The sequence below is a fragment of the Grampus griseus genome, assembly GCF_964374135.1.
Source record: "Grampus griseus genome assembly, chromosome: 14".
Lineage (NCBI taxonomy): Eukaryota > Metazoa > Chordata > Mammalia > Artiodactyla > Delphinidae > Grampus > Grampus griseus.
Window position 1 is genome coordinate 73,418,156 of NC_139008.1, and position 6,085 is coordinate 73,424,240.

General features: G+C 47.8%; 1 pseudogene across 1 annotated transcript; it reads left to right on the forward strand.

Moving 5' to 3' along the window:
• Positions 1-3,667: 3,667 nt before the first annotated feature.
• Positions 3,668-5,100, forward strand: LOC309832681 (SWI/SNF-related matrix-associated actin-dependent regulator of chromatin subfamily D member 1-like; annotated as a pseudogene). The gene has a single exon. The product of its transcript is annotated as an SWI/SNF-related matrix-associated actin-dependent regulator of chromatin subfamily D member 1-like (transcript).
• Positions 5,101-6,085: the final 985 nt, after the last annotated feature.

Genomic DNA, 6,085 nt, shown 5'->3' on the forward strand with positions numbered 1-6,085 from the left:
CCCTTGTGATTAAACTGGGCTCACCTGGAAAACACAGATTATTCTCACTATCTGAAAGCCAGCTGATTAGCAACCTGAATTCCATCTTCAACCTAATTCCCTTTTGCCATATAACTTGGCATATTCACACATTTGGGATTAGGATGTGGATATGTTGGGGGGAGTCAATGTGCCCACCACACAAACCAAAAGCCCAGAGAGGCTAAGTAATTTGCCCATGGTTATATAGCTATACATAGTCTGGTTATATAGGCAGACTCCAAACGCAGGTTGTTTGGCTGCAGTGGCCATGCTGTCAAGCACTGCACTGTGCTTCCCTATCTCGGCAACCCTACAGTGAGGTGGGTATGATTATGGTTATGATGTGTATTTTACAGATGAAGACACTATGACTCTTAGGGATGATGTGGCTTGCCTGAAATCCACATGGCTGGTGGAAAGCAGAGGTAAGTAAGACTCAGCTAAGAGACGCACCCAAAACAAAAGAAAGAAACTGGCTGATGGGAGGCTGTGACTATTATCCTTAAACCAAGATTTCATAGATTTCTGTTCAACTGACAGCACTTCTCCAGACATTCTCTAGCACCAAGCTCACTCCCTCATTTCTTCCAGGCCACTTCTCAAATGTCACTATGACCACTCCATCCAAAATAGCTGCTCTCATCCCCCGCTATCCTCTTGTCTCACTTTAATTCTCTTATTGCTTGACACACATATAACTTTTTTTTTTTTTTTTTTTTTTTGCGGTACGCGGGCCTCTCACTGCTGTGGCCTCTCCCGTTGCGGAGCACAGTTATTTAGTTCCTTTTTTATCACATCTCTCTCTCTCTCTTTTTTGGCCACACCACGCAGCTTGTGGGATCTTAGTTCCCCAGCCAGGGATCGAACCCCAGCCCACAGCAGTGAAAGCATGGAGTCTTAACAACTGGACGGCAAGGGAATTCTCCATGTCTCTTTTGATAGAATATTGATATTCACATTTTGTTCATACATTGTTTTTCTGAGTTCTGTTAGTTCTTTGTCCATGGTTTCCTTCAGTCCTTTGAGCATTTTTAAGGCAGTTGGTTTCAAGTCTTTGACTCATCTGTTCAACGTCAGGGCATTCTCAGGGATAGTTTCTGTCAATTAATTTTGTTTCTTTGACTGGACCATACTTTCCTGTTTCTTTGGATGCTTTGTGATTGTTTTTTTCTGAGATTGGGCATTTGAATATTGTAATATGGTAACTGAAAATCAGATTCTCCCCCTTCCCCAGGTGTTGCTGATCTAGATTGATGAAGGCTGCAGTCATCCATTTGCTTAGTGATTTTTCCCAAACTATTTTACATAGGCTGTATTTCACGTCGTATGTAGTCGCTGAAATCTGTTCTTTCAGCTCATGTTCAACTAGTACCTTGACAGAGATTTCTTGGCACACCTGGAACTTAAAACAAAACATACCTCTCAGGCTTTGCAGATGGGCTCTGTGTTGTGGAGGCTGTTTGCAGCTCTGCTTTAGCCCATACTCCCTGCTTGCACTGAGCCATCTTTTTTTGTTTTGTTTTGTTTTTAATTAATTAATTTATTTATTTTTGGCTGTGTTGGGTTTTCATTGCTGCATCGGAGCTACTCTTCGTAGTGGTGCGTGGGCTTCTCATTGCGGTGGCTTCTCTTTCTGCGGTGCACGGGCTCTAGGCACGCAGGCTCAACAGTTGTGGCACGTGGGCTCAGCAGTTGTGGCGCACGGGCTTAGTTGCTCTGCGGCATGTGGGATCTTCCTGGACCAGGGCTCAAACCCATGTTCCCTGCATTGGTAGGCGGGTTCTTAACCACTGAACCACCAGAGAAGTCCCCTGAGCCATTCTTAAGTTGCCTTTTCTTTTTTTTTATTCAGCGTTCAGTTGGTTGCTGTAAACCTTGATGGTTTTCCAAAGTTCTTACAAAGTTGATTCTGACAGTATCTGCTTGTTTTCTCAGTGTTTCTATGGGGGAGCTTGGAGCCCCTTGTCTCAGCAGCAGTTTGGGGCGCTAATAACAGAAATACTATACACTAGGCGGCTTATAAACAACAGAAATTTATTGCTCACAGTTCTTGGAAGTCCAAGATCAGGGTGCCAGTGTGGTCGGGTTCTGGTGAGAGTCCTCTTCTGGGTTGCAGACTGCCGACTTCTCGGCTTCTCAGTTGTATCCTCACATGGCAGAAAGCAGAAAGAGGAAGCAAGCTCTCTCATGGCTCATAAGGGCACTAATCCCACTGATGAGAGCTCCACCCTCATGATTGCATCTAATCCTAATTACCTCCCCAAATCTCACTTCTTAATACCATCACATGTTGGGAGAGAGGAGTAAGGTTTCAACATATGAATTTGGGGAGGACATAAACATTCAGTCCCTAACACGCTCCAACATTTTGTTTTTTAAAAGCTTCCCTGGTCACCTTTGTAAAGCAATTATACTCCAATAAAGATGTTAAAAAAAAAAAAAAGCTTCCCTGGTGATTCTAATGGGTAGGCAAGGTTGATATCCACTACTCTGGGAGCAAAACCTTGGCATCCCTGCTTTCAGCCAGCTCCTTAGGTGACTCTGATGCAGCCATTCTGAGCTTTGGGATCCTGAAGATTAAATAAACCTAAGATTAAATAAACTCTGGGACCAAGCTCAGGAAGTCTACCCTCTCTCATTTTCCTCCCGTTCCTGGAAGCCAGACAGGATGAAGAGATCAACCTTTGTGGGCGTGGCTCTCTATCCACGGACTACAGCACATGGTGCCATGGAGACACCTAGTGGTGAGTTGCTGCACTGAGGGTTACGGAGACAACTGGCTCCTTGCTCCCGTTTGTTTCACAGAAGAATCAGAACCAAGATAAAGAAAGGGGCCCAGGATGCGCCAGATTCCTGCCTCCAAAGTGTGACAGTTGAGTTGAAGTTTTTCAGCAATAGATCTCTGTTGGGACTCAGCATATGGGACCTGCACCGGAGCTAGCATCCCCTGAAATCTCTAAGATTTCCAGTTACATAAGTTACAAGCTTTTAAGTAAATGCAGCTGAGATGGTGAAAGCTTCCCAGTTCAGCTGAACTCCAGGGTTTACCCCCTCACAGACATGAGGTCCTTGAAGAATAAGTAGTTCTGGGATGACCAAGAGATTTCTTCCTCTCTCAACAGGTGTGATCATGGACAAGTCTCAGCTTCCTGGTATGGTGAAGACAATTACCTGCCTCAATTCTTATTGCTATGGAAGATAAATGCAATGTATTACTTAGTAAAAGAATAAAAATAAAATAGTAAGTGTGTAGTTTGATCCTGTTTTTGTTTAAAACTATGTATATATCTTTATACCAATACATATATTTATCTTTATGTAAGTTTGTATGGGTGTGTATGTATATTTATGTATATCTGCATGAAGTGCTGTCTAAAACAATGTTCACCAAACAGGTAGTGAGGTTGGAGGTGATTTTTGCTGTCCTCTTTGTACTTCTCTAACTTGTTTATGATGTGCATGTACTATGGGTTTTTTTGGCCTCACCACTCAGCATGTGGGATCTTAGTTCCCCGACCAGGGATCAATCCCACACCCCCTACATTGGAAGCGCAGAGTCTTAACCACTGGACCCCCAGGGAAGTCCCCCTGCTCGTACAATTTTTACAATAGAAAACTGAACTTTTGGGTTCTGGCTCCGGGAAAGATGGAGGCCGGGGCAGGTTTCCAGCCTGTGGCTCCGAGCGGCAGCGCTGGAGCCTCAGGACTCAGGAGGGGTGGGCGTGGAGGCTGCCCTGGGCCCAGGTGGGACTCCGGGGCCACTGGTACGAATGGGCCCGGCACCGGGTCAAGGGCTGTACCGCTCCCCGATGCCCGGAGCGGCCTATCCGAGACCAGGTATGCTACCAGGCAGGCGAACGACACCTCAGGGACCTTCCATGGGACCCCCTGGCTCTGAGGGGAGCCTTTCAGTCCGACCTGGCCTGGCCCAGTCAGGGATGGACCAGTCCCGCAGGAGACCTGTTCCTCAGCAGATCCAGCAGTTCCAACAGAAGGCGGTCCAGAATCGGAACCACAGTGCAAAGAAAAAGAAGATGGCTGACAAAATTCTACCTCAAAGTATTCGTGAACTGGTACCAGAATCCCAGGCCTATACGGGTCTCTTGGCTTTTGAAAGGAAACTGGACCAGACTATCATGAGGAAATGGCTAGATATCCAGGAGGCCTTGAAACATCCCATCAAGTCAGCCTTGTCCAAATATGATGCCACCAAACAAAAGAGGAAGTTCTCTTCTTTTTTTAAGTCCTTGGTGCTCGAACTGGACAAGGACCTGTATGGGCCAGACAACCATCTGGTAGAATGGTACAGGACCGCCACTACCCAGGAGACAGATGGCTTCGAAGTGAAGAGGCCAGAAGATGTGAATGTACGGTGTACTGTCCTGCTGATGCTGGGTTACCAGCCTCCTCAGTTTAAATTGGACCCTCCTCTGGCTCGGCCGCTGGGCACCCACACCCAGACCCGTCCAGTGACCATTCAAGCACTGTGGTGATATATTAAGACGCGTAAGCTCCAGGACCCACCTGAGCGGGAGTTTGTCATCTGTGACAAGTACCTCCAGCAGATCTTTGAGTCTCAACGTATGAAGTTTTTCAGAGATCCCGCAACGGCTCCATGCCTTGCTTATGCCACCAGAGCCCATCATCGTTAATCATATCATTAGTGTTGACCCGAATGATCAGGAAAAGACAGCTTGTTATGACATTGATGTGGAAGCAGATGATACCTTGAAGACCCAGATGAATTCTTTTCTGTTGTCTACTGCCAGCCAGCAGGAGATTGCTACTCTAGACAGCAAGATCCATGAGACAATAGAAACTATCAATCAGCTGAAGACCCAGCGAGAGTTCATGCTGAGCTTTGCCAGAGACCCTCAGGGTTTCATCAATGACTGGCCTCAGTCCCAGTGCTGGGACCTCAAGACCATGATTGATGTGGTGGGTAACCCAGAGGAAGAGCGCTGAGCTGAGCTCTACTTCCAGCCTTGGGCACAGGAGGCCATGTGCCAATACTTCTACTCCAAGGTGCAGCAGAGATGACAAGAATTAGAGCAAGCCCTGAGAATCCGAAATACATAGGGCTTCTCCCCCAGCCCTGATTTAGCTGCACCGATTTCTTTATTTGGGCCCTGTGCTGCCTGCCTCATAGCACCTTCCCTGGTCTTGCTTGGGGCCTTCCAGGGGGTGCTGTTGGCTCTAGGACAACACCAGAATGAATATCACGTGATACCTGTTACCCTCTTCTCCCACTCCATCCCTTCCTACCCGCAGCTTCCCTTTGCCCCACAAAGTTCCCATGTGCCTGTACCCTCCCCTGGTCTGCAGAGGACCTCTAGATAGGATTAGAGAGAGAACCCGTAGTGGTAATCAGTGCATTGAATGGATTGGGCCTAAGGCCAAGTGGTCTTCAAGGGATCAGCTACACTGATCCTGCCCTTCAGAGACCCAGGAGTTGGGAGTTTTAGCCCCTTCTCCAAGACTTAAGCCTGGGGGCCCTCTATAAGCTAGTTGATCTCGGCTTTCCTGATAACAGAATCCAGTTTCCTTCCTTCCCTCCACAGGTTTGGAGCATACTCGCCCTTCACTTGCTGCCCTCTAGCACCAAAGGAATCCTGGTTCTGGGGCTCCACTGAGCCCCAGGTCAGTCCGCAGCCCTCTGGACTGGGCTGCTGTCAGTGCTTCTCTTACTTCCTCGTAGGGGGTCCGCATCAGTATTGGAGTTTGTTCTTTTAGTATTGCTCCCTCTCACCACACTCCCCGTAGCTGCATTTTAGGATTCCCTCCTACCTGTCCTAACCCAGGGCATTTGAGTGGGGGAATCTTGCCTTTCCCTGTCAGAGCCCCAAGGGCCCTCACCTAGGATACTGTCATTGCCGGCAGAGGCTGTTCCTTCCTGCTGTTGCTTGGAGGTGTGACTCATCCATTCATTCCGCCCTGCCGCCCCCATCCTTTCACGGAGAAACAGGCCTAAAATCAAACAGGAAAAAGCCCCGGGCCATCCCTGTCTTCCTGTCCCTGTCTTCCCAGTTGACACCCGCTGGTGACTTCCAGGGCACTGAGGAGT